The following is a 22612-nucleotide window of genomic DNA, read 5'->3' as shown; positions in this document are numbered from 1 at the left end:
AGCTCTCTGCCTGGAACAACTGCCCAGAATGGAATGTACTGGGGACCCACTGTGGATCTCGAACTTCTGCACGGTGACCTGAACTGATACAAAAGGGCTTCCCATCTACCACAGCCACGTGGAAATACTAAGTAAAATACAGCAGAAAAGTTGCAGGCATATAGTCAGGCTGAAATGAAAAGGCTGACTCCCTTGAAGTCCAGTAGGGACCTCAAAGCCAAAGTCAAAGCAGAAATGGATACTAGGGTGACCCACAGGGGTCTTGGATGTAAGGACTTGGGGGCTGGGGTTTTAATATTCCCAAGGTCAGCACTGTGGTCTCCAGCTTATGCAAGGGGAAAGCAAAAACTCTCTTAAAAGGTCAAGAAAAACCTTCTCCAGCAACTCAAGGAAGCATCAGACAAATTGCTAGGGCCATGATTGGAAACACATTTTAAATCCCTATCCCAGGTGAGTCTTAAATTTACATTCCCACGGTGGTGTTCACTGAATTTAAAAGACTAAACATTTCAGGCATTACCTTCCCCAAACTGTCCTACCCCCCGTGTCTGTATCTGTCTCCCTTTCTCTTTCTTTCACACACACACACACACACACACACACACACACACATACACACACACACACACACACACACACGGATGATCTGACCAGCAAAGACATTCCACAACCAGAAAACAGTCTGAATATCCATCCACAGGAGAACTGATGAATTATAGTGTCTTAAAACAATGGAACAGTATTACACGTCATTTGGAATGATGTAGAACCACATGTATCAACATGGCAAACTTCTTTAAAAATATAATTTTCTGTAAAAAGAAGAAAACTGCAGAAGGATTATGTTTATTTTTTTTTCTATGTGAATTTTATAATTGCCTTGTCTAGTTTCTCATTCCCCTAATCTTTCCCCCGAAAAAAGAGCTATTGGTATTTTCATAAGGATAATGTTAAGATTTAAAATTAATTTAGAAAAAAGAAACTTAGAAAATGAAATAGTTCTGAGGTCAAATATAGACAGGCTTCTCATTCGTTCAAGATTCTTTTCAGTATCCTGCAGAGGTGGTTAAAGACGGGTTTTTGGTTTTGATTTTTAGTATTTTCTTTCATTTTTCTTGTATGCCTTGGGCTTTTTTTGTTAAACTTATTCCTAGGTATTTTGTCTTTTTGCTGATTTTGTAAAGAAGTTCATTTCTTCCATTATATCTTCTAGTTGGATGTTGTTTAAATAGATGAAAGCTAATGATTTCTGTACACTCATCTTGTACATTTCTCTCTTATTAAATTTTCTTATTTTTGGCAGTAGTTCCAAAGAATATCTTCCAAGTTTTCCAGATATAAAATCATACCATCTGAGAATTGCATTTTACTTCCCTCTTTACAATTTTTCTACCTCTTATTTAATTTTATTGACTACTACCACCAGTATAATACTAAATGCTGTTTCCGACTATAGTAGGATATCTTCCAGAGATATTCTGTTACACAGAATGCTGCTTTGAACTGAAGTAGATTTTTTTTCATCTTAAAGATCTATTCCTATTTTATTGAATTTTTAAAATCAAATATTGATGGTTTTTTCCAAAAATTAATCATTTTGACTGATTTCTTAATGCAAAACCATCCTTGCATTCTTAGAATAAATTCCACTTGGGTGTGACTTCTTATACTTTCAAGTGCTAATAATTCTGTTGTTGATGTTTTATTTAGGATATTAAAATTGACATTCATGAGTGAAATTAGTCTGGCATTTCCTTTTGGGTTCAGTCTTACAGAAATTGGTTCCAATGTATTGCTTGGTCCATTAAATTAATTTGGATTTTTTCCTTCTTGTCAATGTTCTAGAACAGAATAATTAATATTAGAATATTGGAATCACTTTTTAAAACATGTAAAATTCTTCTGTGAAACCATTTGGACTGGTGCTTTTTGGGAGATGTGGCTCTTGACAACTTTCTTCATTTTCCTATGAATATCAAAACACTTAGAATGTTGTAGGTCTTCGGGAATCATCTTGGTAAACTCTATTTTCTTAGAAAACTCAATACTCATTCTAGTTTCAAATTTGTTTTCATAGATTTGAGCAGTTTTTATGACCAATTTTGTCTCTGTGTTATTCCTTTTATGATTTTTTATTTTTTGTGAGTTTGCCTTCTAAAGGTCTTCTTGGTGAAAGAACTTTATTTTACCATTGTCTTTTAAAATATTTTTGTATTTCATTTATTATGCAATTTTTATGTTTTCCAACTCATTGAATTATGTTTTGTGCTTTATTAATCTTTTTCTCTTTCTTTCTTTTTCTTTCTTTTCTTCCTTCCTTTCTTCTCTCTCTCTCTCTCTCTCTCTCTCTCTCTCTCTCTCTCTCTGTCTCTCTCTCTCTCTCTCTCTCTCTCCCCCACACACTTTCTTTCTTTTTTTCTTTCTTTACCAGGGATTGAACCCAAGGGCTCTCAACCACTGAGCCACATCCCCAGCCCTTTTTATTTAGTAACAAGTACTCACTAAGTTGCTCAGGGTCACATTAAGTTGCTGAGACTGGTTTTGAACTTGCCATCCTCCTGCCTCAGCCTCCTGAGTCACTGGGATTAGAGGTGTGTGCCACCACGCCCAGCTCTCTGCTTTCTTTAGGTTTAGATTTTGTCTGTTTCTTGTTTTTCTTTTTGTTCTTTGCTATGCTTTTTCTAGTTTACTGGGTTAGATGCTGTCCTAATTCATTTTCTGTTGCTACTAACACAATGCCACAGACTGGGTAAATTGTAAATAAAAGACATTTATTTTAGCTCATCGTTCTGGCCCAAGCTCAGCTGGTAATTTCCTTCTGATTGGCAGAGTCCCAGAGTCCCAAGCAACTCAGGGATCACATGAAAAGAGATGGGAAGTGCACATGTGAGCCTGTCTGGTCTCTCTCCCTCCCTCTTATAAAGCCACCAGGATTCCATCATGGCCCTACCCTGATGACCCTGTCTAGCCTTAATCCTCTTCCAGGGTTCCACCTCTGAACACCATAGTTGGATTAAATTTCCATGATAGGGATTGAACTCCAACACAAGTTTCAGAGACAAACCACATTCAAACACAGCAGAGGCTTTGTTCTCATTCTCATTTATAGAAATTAAAGCGAAATAGTTCAGGTTTTTAATTTCTCCTCTGTCACTTCCAGCTCTTTCCCATCACCTCTCCTCCCCCACACCCATGTAGCAGGGTTGTTTTTCTGTTTTGTTTTGTGATCTTGTTATTTTCTATCTTATTGAGTTAGGATCTGAAAATGGCATCTGTAGTATTTCTATTTGAGGGTGAGATTTGTTGAGGTTTGATTTGTAGCCTTCAATGTGGTCAAGGTCTGGAAATGTTCTATGGGCACTTAAAGACTGCAGCAGAGGAATCCTCTCCTTATAGATCTCTCTGGGTCTCTCTGTTTTAAATGTCTGGCTTTCATACACATCATACCTTGCTAATTATATTATTTAGATCAAAATTTATTGACTTTTACTTTTTATCCACTTAAATTGTCAAACAGGAAAAAAAAAATGCAAAATCTTCTGTCACCAATTCTTTTTCCTTGTATTTTCTTTTTCCTTGAATTCTTGTGCCTTTCAGGTAGACGCTACCTTATTTGATACATAGGTAGCTGGTAGTCATTACATCTTCATTAGAGTTTAGAATATAACCTGCACATCATATTAGTAGTATATACATAAACACTTGTTGTGTCATTAGAATTTGAAAGTTCTCTTCCCCAGCTCCCTTAACGACTTTTCTCTTGAATTGTACTTCATCTGACATTAAGATGGCCATCCAGCAACCAACTGTCATCATCTCGGTTGGTTCTTCTCCAGTGAAGAACCACAAACTGAGTGGCTTAAAACAACAGAAATCTTTGTCTCGCATCTCTGGAGGCTGGAAGTCTGAAATCAAGCTGTCGGCAGAACCAAGCTGTCTCCCATGGGTCTAGGGAAGAATCCTTCCTTGATCTTCTAGCTTCTGGCGTTTCCGGGCAATCCTTGACATCCTTTGACTTCAAAATGCATCAGTCTGGTCCAAATACACGTCATCTTCCAGTGTGTGTGTCTGTCACTGTGTTCAACTTTTCCCTTTTTATAAAGACACCATTCACATTGGTGTCTGTGACTTCATTTTACCTTGACAACCTCTTTAAAGACTCCATTTAAAGTGCTGCAGGTTAGGATTTTAACATAGAGGACGCAGTTCATTCTACAACACCACTCCTGGGTCTGATGGGGAAAGGTGACAGAATGGTCACCAGAATCGAGAGAGCTTCTCTGGAAAGCTGTGGTTTCTCTGGAGGAATTTGGTCTTCCCTTAATGACTGAGTGGGGAAGGAAGGAGCTGGGCAGTAGGTAACCCCACGTCCCTCCTTTCCTCCTCCAGACCTCCCCCGGCGCGGTACATGGAGAAGCTGGAGGACAAGGTAGCCCAGGAGTGGAGTTCATATTAGTTGGCTTCCCCAAGGCACAGGTCAGTCTGGAACCGGGCAAATGGCGGATCCAAATTATGGAAAAAAAATAATAAATTACCCACAGGTACATTTTTCTGGTGCAATTTTTTTGGTGTGTTATTAAGTTTTATTTTGTCATCTTTTTCTCCCTTTCCAAGTAGCATCTTTGATTTGATGATATGGTTGCTCCTTTTCATCACTCATCAATGAATTAGTTGGGTTCCCTGAAAGAAATTTTGCCCCCAGAAACTTCTGTCGATAGGCAGGGAGGTTCAAAGCAGTGTTCCGGTGGTGGTTTGCACATCCCAAATAGTCTTGCTTTCTGCTGTCAGAGTCAGACTGAGTCCTGAAAATACCGCTTGCCTGTGACTCCTGCTGTAGCTGCGTCTCCTTGCTTCTCTGAAGGAGCCATGTCCAGGGAACTTCTGATTCCACCTCTGCTCACTGCTGATCCCACATTCACCGTTACAAACCAGAGATCTGCACGTCACTTTTGCACCTCAGGTGGTGCCCCCGGCCTTCAGGAGGTGAACTTTTTCAGATGATTTTTGAGAGCTGCCAGCAATGAGTCCCCTCATTGCTAAGATTTTCTCTGCTCCATTTTTTCATTCCCTCTTCCTTCATGGAAATCCTGCATGCCCTCAGCTGGCTTCCGGAATCCTTTCACATGAATTAAGAGCACAGGGATGAGCCTGTCTTCCAGTTTCACTGAAAGTGAGGTTTGCAGATTTTTCTCCTGTTGGGCTTTGCAGTTTACACAATCATGCAGGAGATGTCTTTTTCAATTGCTGAATAACCATGATCAATTCAAATTGCTCTTAAAAGACTGTTAGACCAAGTCAAATGCGTCTTTGGGTCACACTCAGTCCATGGTAGGACAGTACCGCTCTTCCTTATTAGGACATTGTGGTCAATCACAAAACTTTGGAGAAGCCCACTCCAGAGTAGAAGGTTGAATCATGCCCCCTCAAAAAAAAAAAAAAAAAATGATATATCCACTGGGAACCTGTGAATGTGACCTTCTTGGAAAAAAGTCTTTGCAGATGTAATTAGGTTAAGGATATAGAGATGAGATCATCCTGGATTAGGGATGATTATTATCATCCTGGCCTTAAGTCCAGTGACAAGTGTCATCAAAAGAAGGGAAGACAGATACACAGATGAGAAAGCAGTGTGAACACAGGCAGAGTGCAGAACTGAGCCACTTGAGCCAAGGAACGTTATCAGTCAGTAGAAGCTAGAAAAGGCAAGGAACAGGAGTCTCCAAAATAAATCAACCCTGTGACACCTTGATCTCAGGTTTCTGATTTCCAGAACTGTAAAGGAATACACTTCTACTATTTTAAGGCTTTTGGTCTGTGATCATTTGTTACAGCATCCACAGGGCACTAATACACACCATTTGAGTTCTGCCTCCACAATTTTCAAGCTATAAAACCTTGAACAAGTCTCCCAGGTGCATTGGAAGGAATTGGCTGGATTCAAATCTTTTCAGGGTCATTACAGAAGGGCAGTAATACTTGTGTTGTGTGTCACCACCGAGACATGGCTAACATGGAGCAGATTGGGAGTTCACATAAGGGAAAAACTTTTTAAGAGTCAGAATTATTCAGACTTGGAGTGGTGCTCAGCATTTTGTTTTAGTTTTGATTTTTGGTACCAGGGATTGAACCCAGGGACGCTCAATCACTGAGCCACATCCCCCGTCCTTTTCATTTTTTAATTTTGAGACAGAGTCTTGCTAAGTTGCTTAGGGCCTCACTAAATTACTGAGGTTAGCTTTGAACTTGCAATCCTCCTGCTTTAGCCTCCCCTAGGATTAGTGTGCCACAACACCCAGTAGGTGCTCAGCTTTGAAGTGACTGCAGGGGTCCTATCATGGAGATAGGAAAGGCAAGAACCACCTGCAAAGTGGATATCAAGAGAACAAGTACAGAGTTAGAAGGAACTAGCTTACAATCTTGTCCCTGCTGGGAGACTTTTGACAAATGACTTAAAGGTTCTGGGTCTCAGGTATCTTGGCTATTATATGCGGAATAACAGCCCTGGTTATTGTCATGTGGATGGCATGAGAACTACAGCAGAACGAGTCCTTCCTCCACGCCGACACCGTGCTCAGCATCTTTACATACACATTTGGGATTAAGCACTCAGTAAGGGACACCTATTGTGATTTTGCTGTGCTGGTTTCCAAGTCATGATACAGTGTCCTTGACCTAAAGATGGAAAAAATTTGGGAATTCTGTAAATCCCATTAAGGTGTATAAACAAGTTGGTGTATACATGTGCTTTTCTAGAGAAGTGTCTACAACTGTCTTCTGAGACTCAAAGACAGTGTCAATCCAGAAAAGCATAGAATATCTATCTGCTTGCTATAGAGGGAATTGGATTCTGTGGCCTAGGAGGTTCCCTCCAGTCCAGAACTGAATACCCTGCCACAGCCCAATGCAGTCCTGAGTTAAATGAGCCCTGCCCCCTCCCTCTAGGACCCCGCCGCCCCTTCCCGCCTGGTAGCTATAGGCAAATTTCAGCAGGGCAAGCAGCAAGAGAAGTAAAGAGAAATTTGAAATTTTGATGCATAAGGGTAATTTTTACAGACAATTCTTGGTGCCAGTAAACATCCACCACCTCCAGCGGCTCCACCTGAAACCCAAGAAGCATCATTTTCCATTCTTGTCTCTGAGATAATAAGTCAGAGAAAAGCTTCATATTTCAAATCAAAACTATTTTCCAACTAGAAGAAGAGTGGAAACTTTTCAGGCAAATTTCATATGCAATAACACAATTTCCTCCTGTTCCACTTCTTTTTTCACCTAATACATGATAAATATTCAAGATCTCCTTGAGGAGCAGGAGCGCAGAGCTGGAAGGTGGGCTCGTCATGGCTGCTCCGCACAGGCAGCCAGCAGGGCATGCAGAGGTCCTTCTCCTTCAAGGCTTGCCTGGATTCCAGTCTCAGCTACTGGTTCACCAACCAGCCCCTGGGAGAAGCTCTGGCTCCCAGGAGAATTAGCCCTGGCAGCGCTTAAGGAGATAATTGAAAAGTATTTATCATCTTAATGACAGTGAAATGCATTCCTTAGGAAAATGCCTTTGTGACCCAACACAGATATTATTAGGATGTTCAACGATTTGGAAGCTTCCTCTTCCAGGGGTCTGAGATCAAGGAACAGGACAAAGGGACACAAGAGAGGATGCTCGCCAATGGAGAACAGTGGGCTGCAGGAACATGGTAGAAGATTGGTGGTAAACTAATGGCCACCTGTGACCCGCAGTACCGAGCATCTCTTCTGCCAAGAGTTACCAACCCCTCCCTAGGGGAGCTTGCCATGAGCCCAGTGCTGAGCTGCTGCTTTACCCACAACTCCATATTTAATCCTTATAACATCACTAGAGGTGGGAAATATTATTATTCCCATTTCACCGACAAAGAAGCCAAAGCTCAGGAGGCTTAGCTGCATAAGATCGTGCTGCTAGCACTTCTCACCCTCCAGATGCACAACTGAAAAAACCTACCAAGTATCAGCAAGGACATAGGGTCGCTGGAACTTTCCTATCTTGCTGGGGAAGATGTAAAATGGCAGAACCAGTTTGGGAAACTGGCATTTTCTGATAAATGCAAACATACAATTACCCTATGACCCTCCGTTCTTCTCCTAAGTGCTTACTCAAGAGAAATGAACATATATGCCCACAAATGGCGTACAAGAATGTTCGTAGCAGATTTATTTACTCATAAAAACCCCAAACTAGAAAACTCCACCTGTCCATCGGCAGGTGAGTGGAGGAATACCTTAGAGTAAAGACACACCAGGTAACTGCTCAACAATGCCAAGGAGCCTAGCTAGTAACGCACACAGCCTGGGAAAATCTCACAACTGACAGACTGAGCAAAGGAAACCAAAGGCAGAGGGCACCCCATAGGAGTCTCGCAGTGGAGAGCAGAATCCTGGCTGCCAGGATAGGGAGGACAGGAAGAGTACACAAAGGAAACGAGAGTGAGAGAATGTTTTCTCTCTTGGTTGTGGTGGTTACCTGGGTGTAGACATTTGTCAAAACCCAGGCAATGAACTTGCAAAATGGGTGAATTTTCTTGTACTCATTAGACTTCAGTCAGGTTGCTTTATTAATGCACAGAGGGCTTGCCTTGGCCTGTGGGATTCAACTGCCTCCTTCCTCCACTCTCCGCTTTGACCCTCTACGCTTTATTCTCTGGTCCCTGCTATTCTTCAGTTTTTCCAGGCACATCCTCAGCTCCAGGGCTTTGCCTTTGCTGTCCCACAACTTGCAATTGTCTCCCAAGATGTCCGTGTGACTCATCCCTGACCGCCTGCAGATCCTCTGACCGTCTGCACGTCTCTGTTCAAAAGTGACCTACCAGTGTGGCCTTCTCTACCCCCAGCACCCCGCACAGAATCACACACACGCACACACACCCTCGATCCCTGGTGCATTACTCTGCTTTCTTCTCTAGAGCACTTTGCACGTCCTGACTTGATTCTTATTTCATTTACTGTCTGCCCCATAGAGTAAGAACTGGGAGTCTCCTCCATGGGCAGTGTGAGATCCAGAACCATGCCTGGCATGTTACAGGTGCCCAGTGATTCCTCCCTGAATGAGCAAAGTGACCCTTCCCTGTTCCCCACTGTTCCTCCTTAGGGAAAAATTCAAGGGGAAATCCTTTAGCATCCAAAAGATCTCTTTCAGAGACTACCTGCTCTACCGCGAAACAGTCTTTTCTTCTGAAAAATAACAATAGCAATAGAATATCTTACTTCTCAGTTTCCTTTATGTGTATTTGGGTATTTTTACTAAGACTCAATTGTACCCCAAGAACACTGAGTGGCTATTCATCTTGCATTTGCATAATTAAAGAACCTAGAAAATGAAGAAACATTCGTCCAAGGTGACTTCTGTCTTGAACACCAGACTGGTAGGAACTTAAATCTGCTCTAGCAATTTGTAAAAATTGCCAAGTCTCTCTACAATGTTTTTGTTCTGCCTCATTGATCACCCTTCTACAGGAATATTTATTTATTTACATAATGAAGATTCTGTGGCATGACGACATACAGTTCTACATCCTGTATTTCATATTGAATGTTAGAGAGTATTTTTCCATGTCATTAAAAATTCTTGGAAAATACAATTCTTAATGGCTGTGGAATGTTATATAGATGTACCACAGCTTATTTAAGCCACTCTCAGACTGTGAAATATTTAGGTTGTCTGCTTTTTTAAAAATTTCAATTATAAATAATGAATGTCATAGTGTATAAATTTTTGCCTGAATTTCTGAGTATATTTCCTAGAGGTGGAATCCTAGCCCCAAAGGATATGGGGGTGTTATTTTTTTTTTAAGATTTTTAATACATAGTCCCAACTCATATTTTAACTTTTCAATACATAGTTCCAACTTGTTTTCCAGAAGAGAGATGCCAGTTTGAATTGCCAACAATAGGATGTGAGAACACAGCGTTGCTTTGCCCTGGCAAGCACTGGGCGTTACCATTGCTTATGTATCTTTGCTGATTTGGGAGATAAAAGTGCTATTTTGTCTTAATTTCTATTTCTTTGATTACTGGTAAAGTGGAACATCTTTTCACATGTTTATTGATGATTCGTGTTTCATCTTCTGTGAATTATGTTATTTTCCCATTTTGTAATTGAAGTGTTAGTGTTTATCTTAGTGAATTGTCAGAGCTCTGAGTATATAATGAGATTAACCCTTTGAGTTGAGAATCTTTATATTTCCATCTCTTTGTCTCTAATCACATTTGTGTTGCTTCTTGAAACATATTCATTTGTAAGTCTGTATTGTTAACGCTACTTGGCTTGGAAGATCTTCCCTACCCCAGGGTCAGAACCCTGCTAAATATCAGGCTGGGTCCACTGTGGGAATTATGTCCTGCCATACAACAACCATACTGCGAGGTAGGCGTTATCATCCCCTCTTTATTATATTTATTATGTAAAAATTTCGAACACACAGAGAAGAAAATAAATATATAGATTCTGAGATTTGCTTCAAGCTAACAGAGAGGGCAGGGGTGAGCAGGAGAAGTCACAGGTCCAATGAGAGAATACTAAAGTACATGGTGGGCTGGGGATATAGCTCAGTTGGTAGAGTGCCTGCCTCACAAACACAAGGTCCTGCGTTCAATCCCCAGCACAGCAAATAAATAAATAAAGCGCATGGTTACAGTTCATGAAGGTTCATGAGGTTCTCTCCACTTTTGTAAGATGATGTGACATGGTTAGCACCTCAGAGAGCCAAAAGGGACAGACCTTTCCTGGCTCTTCCCTGTGATAGGCACTCCCTAAAATTCTTGAGTCATTCCACTGAACCCTTCACCACCCTGGAAGAAAAGATTCATTAGTCCCGTTTTATAGCTGAAGACATTGAAATTCCAACAGATGGGTGCTCAAGGTCACATGACAGGTGAGAGCAGAATCAGGATCCAAACTCAGATCTTCCTGACCCAGGTTTCCTGTTCCCTCCTCCAGGCCAGACTACCTCCTTGGAGGCCGGAAATTAAACAAACAAAAAGAAAGACCTGTCTCACAGAGCTTGACTTAGGCACACACTCAGGAAGGGACTCAGATTAGAAATTAATCTGATTTCTAAAAAATAAGAAATGTAATACTTCTTATTTGAATATATGGACCAAGATTCAGGCCTGCTACTCATTCACTTTCTCAGTCATTATTTCAGCAATCTTTTTGAGCACAACAGTGCTCAAATTGATTTAAAATTATATATATAAAAAAAAAAGGCAGACAATCAGAAGAGTTCAAGACTGTCAATACCATCAAAGTCACTCTGCCCCAAATGACCCTCTGGATCTTGCATCATGCACATTTGAACAAAAGACTGCTTGCTAACGCACACACTAGTATGCTAGTTAACATACTAGTATATCAGTCAAGCACTGCTGTTAGGATGTTGCATAATGAACAATCCCAAAATTTCGGTGGCTTACAACCTCAGACTAACCCCTTTGCTTCCCCAGGGTCTGCAGGTTGGTTTCTCCAGGCTTGCTACCCATCTCCTACACCAGGGGCTCTCATCCTTTTATCTTCTCAAATACAGAAGTTCACCTATATTTTAAAGCCTCGTAAGCATCCCCAGATTTTGATGATACCAAAAGCATTTTCAAGACACTGAAGCATTATGTGAATTCGTACCCTTATTAACAGCACAGCCAAGGCAGAGAGGAGACGAGGGACACAATTCCCATTTTCCCTTTTGCAACTTTTCCTCCATCTCACCCAGAAATCATGTTGGAACTTGAAAAAGTAGAGCACTTTCATGACAGCGAGGACCTTGAATCTGCTCTGATTTATCTCTTTCTTAAATAAATCACTCACAGCACTAGTGCTTTATTATTTACTACAAATCACTGGTGATCCAATGTCACAGACCTACCACCAAGAGCAGCTGAATGACACAGCAGAGGGTCAGAATGGTAAGTCCTTTAGCTATCTGGAGAACACATCCTAGTTAAGCATCTACTACGTGCCAGGCACTGAGGACACCCTGCTCTCATGGGGCCACATGCTAGTTGGGTGGGTAGGAAAAGCAGCCTATAAATAAATGTATTTTTGAAGGATCGTTAGAGTAGATAAGTGTGATAACTGAGAGAAATAAAGCGTGGTGTTGGGACACAGTGAGAGGAGGCACCCTGCCCTTGGAGGAGGGTGACTGGATAGAGTCTTACAGGGGAAGGAGTTGACCTTGCAAATCTGGAAGAAGAATATTCCAAGCAGAGAGAGCTGCAGAGACAAAACCTGAAATAGGAGCAGAACAAAAAGTAGGCCACGTGACTGGAGCATCACGGGGTGGTGGTAGATGAGACGGAGGAGTACAAAGGAAGAGCTCCTGGAGCACCCCAGAGGCCCAGAGAAGGGGTCGGGCCTTGCTCTAAGGACACTGGGCCCTGGAAAAATATCTGCTGATGTGATCTGCCGGGATCTGTCTGACTGCTCCTGTGACCACAAAGTAGAGCAGGTTCATCTGGTTGGTTGGGCATGAGGAGAGCTTTCTCCTTATCCCAATCACTGCTTTGGGGATAAAGAGGAGGAAACTCCAAAAAGAGAGAGGAGCCCTGTGGCCCAGGAAAAGCAGCAGCTGTGCTTCCTGCTAGAATTAGATTCCTGTGCAATGGAAGCTTTCCTTCCAAGCACCACCTGGATCTTCCCAGAAGCCTCAGCACTTACAGCAGCTGTGTTCACAGGGGTGGCTCCAGGGCCAGGGCATCAGGCACTGGGGTTGGGAGGACAGGGAGAAACTGGGAGAGCGAGGGGACCTTCAACGGTCCATGTGCAACAACTGCCCTAAGCCAATGCCAGGCCCAACTGGGGAGTCTCAGATGCTATGTTTCTCCAGGCTTCACAGAACCGAGGCCCTGCAGGCAGCAGGGCAAAGCTGCTCACCACCATTCACAAGACAGGAAACTGAGGAAAGAAATGAAGTTGGAGCCCAGAATCACAGAGGCCTAGGTGACAAGGCCTTCAGCTGAACCATGCCACAAACCAGGCTCTTTACATTTCTAGGCTCTGGTAGCATCAGAGGTAACCCCAGAAGAGGTGCCCACAGGCTGGGACCATGGGAGGGCTTTGCACACACAAGTAGATTTTGTACTCCTAAAAATTCTGTGAGAGCCATATATTATTATCCCTACCTTGTAGATGAATAAACTGAGACAGACATTAAATGACCTGCTCAAGGTCACACAAAGATAGACAGTGGCAGGGCCAAGATTTGAGCTCATCTTTATCACAGTGCCATGTTGCATTTAGCACTCATTTGCAGAGGAAAGAGAGGAAAGGAGGAAGGGAGAGATGGAGGGAGAGAAAGGCGGGTCAACATAGTGTGTCTATATATTAGTGTATCACCAGTGTGCATATGCACACTTGGAAGCATGTGCACACCTGCCTCTGCATGAGGCTTTTGCACATCTGCCTGTTGTGCAATGCTCACGCCTGAGCCTGGAGGTGTGGTTGCAGGCATGCCTTTTTATAAGTGCAGGCAGCAGACACACATGTATTTCTATGTGCCTGTGCATCCATACGTGCCTGCAGGTGTGTTAGTGTGACTATGCCTCCCCACAGCATGTGGCAGTTGTGTGGGTTGGGTTTTTGTGTGTGTGTATGTGTGTGTGTGTGTGTGTGTGTGTGTGTGCAGTATTCTGACCTCGAGAGTCTGCCTGTGCAGATGAATGTGATTTTGAGGACAGGTGCACCAGCTTGTTTATGTGCAGGTGTCTATGACTTTGTTGGATGTGCCCAGGAGTGCACATCCCCCTTGGGATCAGTTCTTACTGGCCCATCTCTAGCCAAGGCTCCACACGGAACACACAGGGTCTTGAAGATGAATAAACTGAGACAGGGTTAGAAAAGTCTCTCTGCAGGGTCACACTTCTGTGTCATCATCACCAGAAACTGCAGAAAAGCTGCGTTGAAAGTAGAGAAATCAGTTGGTTCCCTAAACCTTGAATTAGTCCCCTCCTTGCTTTGTGGTGTTTGGGAACTGCCTGCAGCACCATGGAGAGAGGCTGTGTGCAACCTGGTGCAGCCCGCATGTGATCTGGTGCTAGAGGACACTTGAAGGTCATTTCTAGGTGAGGTCCTCAGAGGATGCCACCGCCAACAGGCAACTGCCTCCATCCTTGCCTCTTCTCTGGCCCCATCCAGCCTGAAACCACGTCTGCCAGTCAGATTCTACCAAGCAATGGTGCGAACCAGGCAGGGAAGGCAGGAGTTGTAGATCGGGGAACCAGGGGAGAGGGAGGGAGAGCTCAGCCAGGCCTGCAAGGCTGTGGCCAGCATGCTTTGTTTCAACGAGCCATTGGTTGCATGCTGTCCTTTGAAGAGGCTTCTTTTTAAATCAGGTCCCAATTCAGCTGCACTTGCACAGCTCCAGGGACAGGCAATTCACTACTTCTCAAAGCAACTGGTTGCCACTGGATATTGTCGGAAGTGAGGTCATTCAGCATCTCCTGACTCACTGTGCCCAGCAGAACGCCAGGCTATGGAAGAGAGTCAGACAGCGCTTCCGCCATGCCGGAGCCCACTGTCCTACCCAGGAGAGGCGGAGCTGCTTTGTCCCCTCCCACCATCCTGTTCCTAGGGCAGTCCTCACCAACTGCACAGAATAGTGCTCCTTCTAACCCAGGAGAGTCCTGCAGAAGCGGGCAGGCCCTTTTCCCTTCAGCCAAGCACCCCCTTTCTGTTTATAGCTCCTCAAATGCCAGGACATGTGTTATCTCTACTTCTTCCTGTCCTTCCCCTGCCCCCACTACCCATCCTCTTCACCCCCTGCTTCCCTGGGAGACTCCTGTATGCCTAGGCATGTACCCTCCAGGCTCAGCGAGGCTATGAGACCTCAGGCCCCAGCTGCTGAGAAGAGAGGAAGAAAGGAAATCTCTGGATGCTTCCTTGGCATATGAAGAGGTCTTATGAAGACACCAGACCTGTCCTACTCAGAAAATCCCTGGATTGTCAGTCAGAAACAGAATGGGAAGCTCTCTGATAATACCTGTAAGAGGGACATGTTTTACAGCAACATCAGGATTCTATCTCTGGCCAAAATGGTGAAAGGAGGAGATTGAGAGATGACCAGAAGATTCACAGGAAAGAGAGAGAGAGAGGCAGATGGAAAGACAGAGACACCAACAGAAATAAAGACAAAGAGAACAGAACAGAAAGAGATGGGGAGATAGACACAGATGCAGAGAGAGTCACAGTAACACAGCCTCAGAGCATCAAAGATGAGAGATTCAGAGAGAGGATCAAGTCAGGATGCTTCTAGAGACAGGGAGAGATGTCAACGAGTGGAGAAATAAGTCCCAGAAGCAAGAAGAGGAATCCGAGACCCAGAGATTCGGAAGAGACCCAGAAAGGGATAGCCAGGAAACGCCCACACATCCTATTGTTCAAAAGAAGAAAGAGAGAGAGAGAGAGAGAGAGAGAGAGAGAGAGAGAAATCATTTGATGTGAAGCCACTTGCAATAGAGATCCATGTAAAAATAAATAGTAAGTATAAAAGTGAAAATCAAAGCTAGATTAATATGGAAGAAGAAAAAAATAATTATACCAAAGACTTAGGCACAGGTACTTTGGTGGTCCACAGTGAACTACCTCATTTTCATGCCCTGTGTGCTTCCCTCCTTTTGATCCAGGACTGGCCCTGTGACCTGCAATATAACCAGTGGAATGTGACAGATGTGACACTGTGCCAACTCTGAGCCTGGCCCTTAAGAAGCCCTGGCAGCTTCCCTTTTCCTGTGTTCTGGTGGAAGCCAGCCACTCTGTAAGAAGTCTGACTCTCCAGAGGCCATCTTGCTGTCTCTGGGATGCCCAAGCTCGCCACCTGGAGATCAAGGAACTCAGCCAACAGTGAGAATCAAGGCCCCAGACACATAACCAAACTCAAGTTGTGCCACAGCCCTCAGCAGGAGCCACATGGAGCAAAGATCAGCTCCCTTCAGCAAGCTCTGCCCCAATTGTAGAATTCTGAGCACAAAACAAAATGGCTGTGGGTTAAGTTATTAAATTTGGGGGTAAATTGCTATGCAACAATAGACGATGAGTACACTGGGTGAATATGGTGACTGACTGTAACTAAATCCAATGAACGCCATCATTGCCTTCGGCTGAATTATGCGGGAGACTCAAACCATCCTTCTCTCCTCTGAAAGATAAAAAATTATACCCCGCTCCTAATCCCAAAGTCAACAAAGGCCCATCAGTGACCAACAGAATAGAACATGGTCATCTGCACACTCACCTGCTGGAGAATGATAGTGACATCGCGCTCATCCATGACGACCGACAGTGCATAAAGAAAATCAGAGACTGTTTTATTAGCATTTACCATGGGCCAGTCCGTCCTGTTTCATAGCTGAGAAGACTGAGGCACAGAGACGTGAAATGATGCCCCAAGGTCTCACAGCCAGTGCTCATGGGGGCCAGGATTTGAGTCCAGAACCCACACTAGAGCTATTAGTGTTTAATTAAATCAAACAGAATAAACAAATCCCTCTCCAGAAACTCAAGTCAGAGCCACCTCCTGGGACTTGAAGGGACATGAAACCCAAGCACTCAACAGACCATCCTGTGTATGTAGGAGACTTGGGCTGGGATGGGTGGGGGGCAGGCAGGTGCTCCCCCTCTCCCAGGGTGGACTGGCTCTTTACAGGGTCCGTTTATCCAGTGGGCAGACGAGTGCCCAGGCAAGGCTCCCCATCTAGGCCACCTGCCCGGGCTCAGCCCCATGCACCTGCCAGGCGTGGCCGCAGCCCGAGCTGCAGGCTCGATTGCAAAACCTGGAAGAATCGCTTGACTCTGAAATTGGTTCCAGGAATACTTTTGCTCCCATTATTATACTGCCTTCCCTGACACCCCCTCCCCCAGTACTTTTTTTTTATACTAAACTTTCTCTGAATTCACCTGATTTTTCCCATCTCCTTTACATTCTTTATGGCAATGGAGAAATAATCACCGCTTCTCCGGCAGGGTGATAGGAGTGTGCAATATTAACTGTAAATCAGGCAGAAATTGGTGGAAGGGGAAGGGTTTGATGAGGTGCAGAGACATTATATCATTTTAAAGCACTTTTCTGGTCTCCAGTAATCCCCATGTAAATGAAAAGGAGGCGACGTGCCTCTCACGCAGGCTGCCTTGAGGAATGCAGAGAAACTGCTCCTGGAGGGAGCACGTGGGGCAGAGGAGCGTTGGCTGGGGCCTGACAGGGGAGCAGAAATGGCCGGGGCTCTGTCCCCAACCCCTCCAACCAGGCAGGGCGCACACCTCGGACTTGACTCATCCTGGCGATGCTGCGTCTTGGAAGTGGACCCCAGGCTGCAGAGAGGGATGAGGACGGTGCCGTTTACCGACAGGGGGCAGGGCTGCATCAAGCCATGCACGTCCTGAAGTTCTCTGGTCCCCGACCCGAGGGGTACTGTGCCCAAGGAGCATCCAGAAGGTGTGGGGGCTCTGGAGATCTTGTCCATTGTCATCATGGCTGAGGGCACTGCAGAACTTGATGGAAACCAGGACACAACAGCCTGCACAGCAAGGAACACGCCCACATCACAAAGAGCAGTCTCTGCTAAAATGCCTGTCCCCTCCCTCTGCCACCTTCCTGAAAAATGACCATCTTTAAAGACCCATGACCTTAGGGGCCAACTCTAGGGAATGGTTCGTCCCCTCCCTGACCTCCTGGTTTCCTTTAAACTTAAGTCAATTTGTCTAGGCTTACTGCTGGCTGGAATAAACCAGCTACCTGTATTTCAATTATTGGAGGCTACATCACCACCTATCCCACGAACAGCAATTGTAAGACAATAGAGTGGACTCTGATTTCAGAGATTCTAAAATGGAATGAAGTGTGTATCTTAGAATCTATGAAGCATGATATTAGAAAATTAGTTGGTCCGCCTGGGTATGTGCCCAGAACTACCGTATGCTGACAAAACCGGGAAAGCTGCTTCTCAGACCATGCAGTATCTGTCCCAGGGCGGTGCAGTGGATGTGCCCGTGCTACAGGATTGGCAGATTTAGGAAATAAGAAACAAAGACACCCAGTTAAATATGAATTTCAGATCAAAAATGAAAAAATTTTAGTATGAGTATGTTCCAATATTTCATGGAACATACTTTTACTAAAAAAGAGAAAGAGATTGAAATTTAACTGGGTATCTATATTTCACCCTCTGTCAGACTCGCCTGGTTCTGTAACTTCTTATCTGTGTGACCTTGAACAGGTATATACCAGCCTGAGTCTCATTTTTCTAAACACCAAAAAGAAAAGTACTCAGCCTTAGAGTTTCTGGGGCACCCCATGTGACAGCTTGCAAACCACTTCTGAAGGCCTAAGGATTAACAAAGAATTTCAAACATGAGATGTGCACAATCAGATCTGTGTTTTCCTAATAATTACAATAGCAATCACTGACGGAATACTGCAACATGCTAAGCACTTTACCCTTTTATTATAAACACTGTCAATAGCAGGTACTGTGTATTATGTATCAGACCTGGGTTAGTACTTACCTGCATTATCTCACTGGGTCCTTACAACATCCTTCTGAAGTTGGAGTTTCTTATTCCCATTTCACAGAGAGTGAAATTGAAACTTGACCCAATCACCACACTTGCCCAAAGTCCCACTGGCACTGGCTGCAGAACCAGCATCGAACCCAAGCTACCTTGAGTCTCTGAGTCACTGAAACTCCTGGAAAGCTGCAGAAGTTCCCTTGCCTGACACATTCTGCAGACTTCCGTGGGAGAAAACTTACCTCTCTGAGCACAAAGAACAGCTGGAATCAAAATTCCACGTGCATCCTAATTCTTGCTCATAGTATTTTAAATGACAAATCAGACTGCAATTAGAAAGCCCCTAACCAAAATTCAAGCCATATGCAAACAGGCTGCGGTCAACCTCGGCACAGGGGTCGGCTCAGCTCAGCTCAGGGAAGCAAGTCTTCGTGGGAGGGTCTCTGAACTGGGGGTCCCCAGGGAAGGGAGCCTAAGGGACTAGAGGCAGGCGCCTGATTTCTCTGCCAAGTGCCTGCAATTACAGCAATTCTCTCAGAGCTGCAGACTCCTGGGGAAGAGTCATCTGTCGCTCGGTTAAACTGATTAGGAATCACTTTCTCTGTTGCAGAGTCTTTCCTGAATCACTGCAGCGTGCAGAATTGCTGTCCAGGCTTCCAAATCAACATGGATCGGAACCATTCCAGGGTCATTCCAGATGCCTCGTGCAGTCTGGACATTTCTGTTTCCGCCTTTTCCCCTTTTGCCAGGTTTGCTCACAGTGTATCATCCAGGAAACAGCAGTGTCCACTTCTTTCAGGTCTTGCTTTGGGGAAGTTCCGGAAATACAGTTCCAAGGCTTCCCCCAGGTCCATTCAGGAGTCCTGTGGTCCCTCTGGAGCTGGGGTTGGCCCAGGCAGTGTTAGAAGGAGGCACACAGTGTGGCCAGTGCTTGGCTTGCCCTGTGAACTGCCCTGGCTGTAAGAGTATAGATAGCAGTTTCCCTATTGTGCCCAGTTCCTGGACACCCATGAAGAGCTCATCAGCATCCCATTTCTGCAGATAGCACATGTTCAGGGGTGTATTAGTCAATTTTATAACCTCAAAATCTCATGGTTTACAAAAACACACATTTATTTTCAAATTCACGGATTCAAGGTCCACTAGGTTTGGCTGATCTAGAGAGTTCATGTGGATGAGGCTTCCGGCTGAGGTCAGGTCTCCCCCACGTGCCTCCATCTGGTACCCAGGCTGAAGTGACTGCAGAAGTATGTACATTTCATAGCAGATCACAGGGGACTAAGAAGGATGAGGCAAAAGCAGTGTATTCTAGGGGTCAGCTCCAAATTGGGACACTGTCATTACTGCCCACTGTCATTACTGGCCAAAGCAACTTACCTGACCTGGTTCATCATCAGTGGGGCAAAGAAATAGGTGTAAATAATGATGATTTCAGGAAGGGCAAATGCACATGATTAAGGGCATGATGCATAATCTTAATGCAGGGAGCAACAAGATAATATCTGAATTCTCACTGGACACCTTGGTACTAATGTCTGCACCAGGGTTGTCTGGAACACCTGAACGAGGTCGTGAGGCTGGATACCCAGCTGTCCCTGTGCACACACATCTGCAGCCACTTTGGGAAAGCAGTATGGGAATGTGGTCCTTCCAGAGGATATACGTGTGAACCCACTACAGTCCTGTAACCTCCCTGCAATCACGGACACAGCCATGGGAGGAAGCCTCAGGAAATGTGAAAACATAGAATGATCTGAACATCTGGATCCACAGGAACAAAGTGGCAGGACTGTCCCTCAAGGACCTTGACTTGTTTGGAGAACCCAGTCTTCTAGGAGGCAGCCCACCCCACTGCAGGCATTTGCCGGATGTCCCCACATCTGGGCTCAGAGACACTCCACCTCAGGCCTGAAGGGCACACGGCAGGCATGTATACACGTGGGGAAACTAAGTCCCAAGAAAGGAACAGTCTCCCAACTCAGTGCTCATGAATCTGGCAAACCCATGACCTCTGAGCCTCTCCTTCTTTACGTTATTCAGCCCCTCCTGCCCTGGTCTGACCCTGATGTGGGCTCTTCAACACCCCAGCAGACACCACTGGGACAGTCTGTCCATTTCACTTGAGAGGAATGGTGTTTTCCCAGGAAGCGCAAATTGGTGACAGAACCAGGGACAGGAGCTTGACCAAAAAGCCGGGGCTGTGCAAGGCCGGCTGAGTGGAGGGAGGGGCGTCTGGGTTGCCGCATCCAATTAGCACCCTCTGGTCCCAGAGCTGCCGAGCAGCGTGTGGCCATGCAGTGCTGGAAGGGAGCAGGCTGGCTGGTCAGCTGGTGAATGAGCCCTAATTGGGTGTCAGGTGCTACGAGCCCCACCAGCACCCCTCGGTTCCCCACCAAACTCCCAAAGACCACTACAGAGAGCCGAGGGGCGGAAGGCAACTAATTGGTCCAGCCAGCCCGGCAACCTTGTGTTCCACGTCCTGATGCCCTGTCACTCAGCTGCCTTTGTGTTCCATGTCAAGGGCTTGGGAAAAGCTGCCCGTGTCTCCGAGACGTTTGCTGGAAACCTCGGGGTGGGAGGAAAGCTTATTTTAAAAGAGGCTCTTAGCAGAGACATTTTGGCACATTTCCCGCAGTGGCCCCAGTCGCCCTGACTGTGAAGCACTGTGGGGACACCCCTCCTACACACCCCTTCACACTCCTGCTTGTCCGTATTTTTAGATGAGTTTTCAAGTCACCCGAAAACTAATGAAATGCTTTTTGCTGGCTTTTGCCTGGCAGCATCACTGTTCATTTAGGACAAAAAGAAAACTATTAATAAAACAATTTTCCCCCTCCCACACTTCATCTAGAAGAAACCACACCCACCCCAGAGGAGCAGGCACGGATTTGAACAGGCATGGGGACACAAACACGCAGGCAGCAGGTGACCAACCCTCGTTTTCAGCGCACCTGACATACCACAGGTTAAACTAAGAGAAGGGATGACGTGGGGCTGGGATTCGTTTCGCAGGTGTGGCTGGGATGATATTTTGAGATGTGAATCTACCAACCCAGGGGGTTTTCTCCTCGTATTTTCCGGGGTCATCCCCACCCCTAGGATGCAGTCAGCTCATTGCTCAATGAAGCAAGAGAAGAACAGGACAAAACAGAAACAGCCTGCAGATCTCTCTGGCTTTCCAAGAGCCTGAACCCTTAGGAAGGGAATTTTCCAGGCCTTGGCAAGCATCTTGCCCAGCAGTGCTCCTCAGAGGGTGCATAGAAACCCCGTCCTCAGCCCCCGCCAGGGGTGGGAGGAGAGAAAGACAGAAGGAGGAAGGCAGCCCCTCTGGAGGGTCACCCAAACAAATGGAACCATGACCAGCCCATAAATTGTCCCCACCTCAAGCATGACCCAGAAGCAGCGGAAAGCCACTAGACATAAGGGAGCCCTAGAAGGGATGTTATGGGCTCAGCAAGAGAAGCGTAAGGGCCACTCCAACAAAAACCATGAGGTCTGTTTCCTCGCCCTCCCTCTCAAGGTTTGGCTCTGCCTGAAAACCCAGAATCACAACTCTTTCCCGTGTACGGGGGTCCCCAAGGAAGGCCGAGGTTTATTTTCACCCCCAAGCTCTATGAAATGAGAATTCGGAGGCAAAAATTCAATTTAGTAACAGGGAAAAGCATCTTTTAAGGTAATATGCTCTACACACGTGAATGTGCAGACACACCAGCTGTGGCCTGAAGACATTTTCTTTTACCCTCACAGACAGGCCTTCCTTGACCAACTTGTCTAAAGCAGCCCTCTCCTCCATCTCAGCTTGCCCCTTCTCCATCACATTCACCATGATCTAACATTACAGCATCAATCTAGTGTTTAGTCATCTCCTTCCTCATGAGGGCAGGGGCACTGTCTGTTTTGTTGACCGTGGTCCCTGTGCCCAACAAAAGGTCTAGCACACAGCACTCTCCATATTGAGCTGGTGAAGGAATGAGCGCATTTTGTGCTCAATGGCGACACCTGCTGGCAAACTGGATATTGCAGCCCAGCTTAATTAAACATTGTCACTGCTTAACCAAAAAAAAAAAAAAAGAGAGAGATGGGATTTAGATGGGA

General features: G+C 45.1%; 1 pseudogene; it reads right to left on the bottom strand.

Moving 5' to 3' along the window:
* LOC124964571 (suppressor of cytokine signaling 6-like) overlaps positions 1-16283 on the bottom strand; it is a 125744-nt pseudogene extending 109461 nt beyond the window's left edge.
* Between the last annotated feature and the right edge of the window lie 6329 nt (positions 16284-22612).

This window comes from Sciurus carolinensis, chromosome 1, assembly GCF_902686445.1.
Source record: "Sciurus carolinensis chromosome 1, mSciCar1.2, whole genome shotgun sequence".
NCBI classification, from domain to species: Eukaryota; Metazoa; Chordata; class Mammalia; order Rodentia; family Sciuridae; genus Sciurus; species Sciurus carolinensis.
This window is presented reverse-complemented; position numbering and strand designations above follow the sequence as displayed.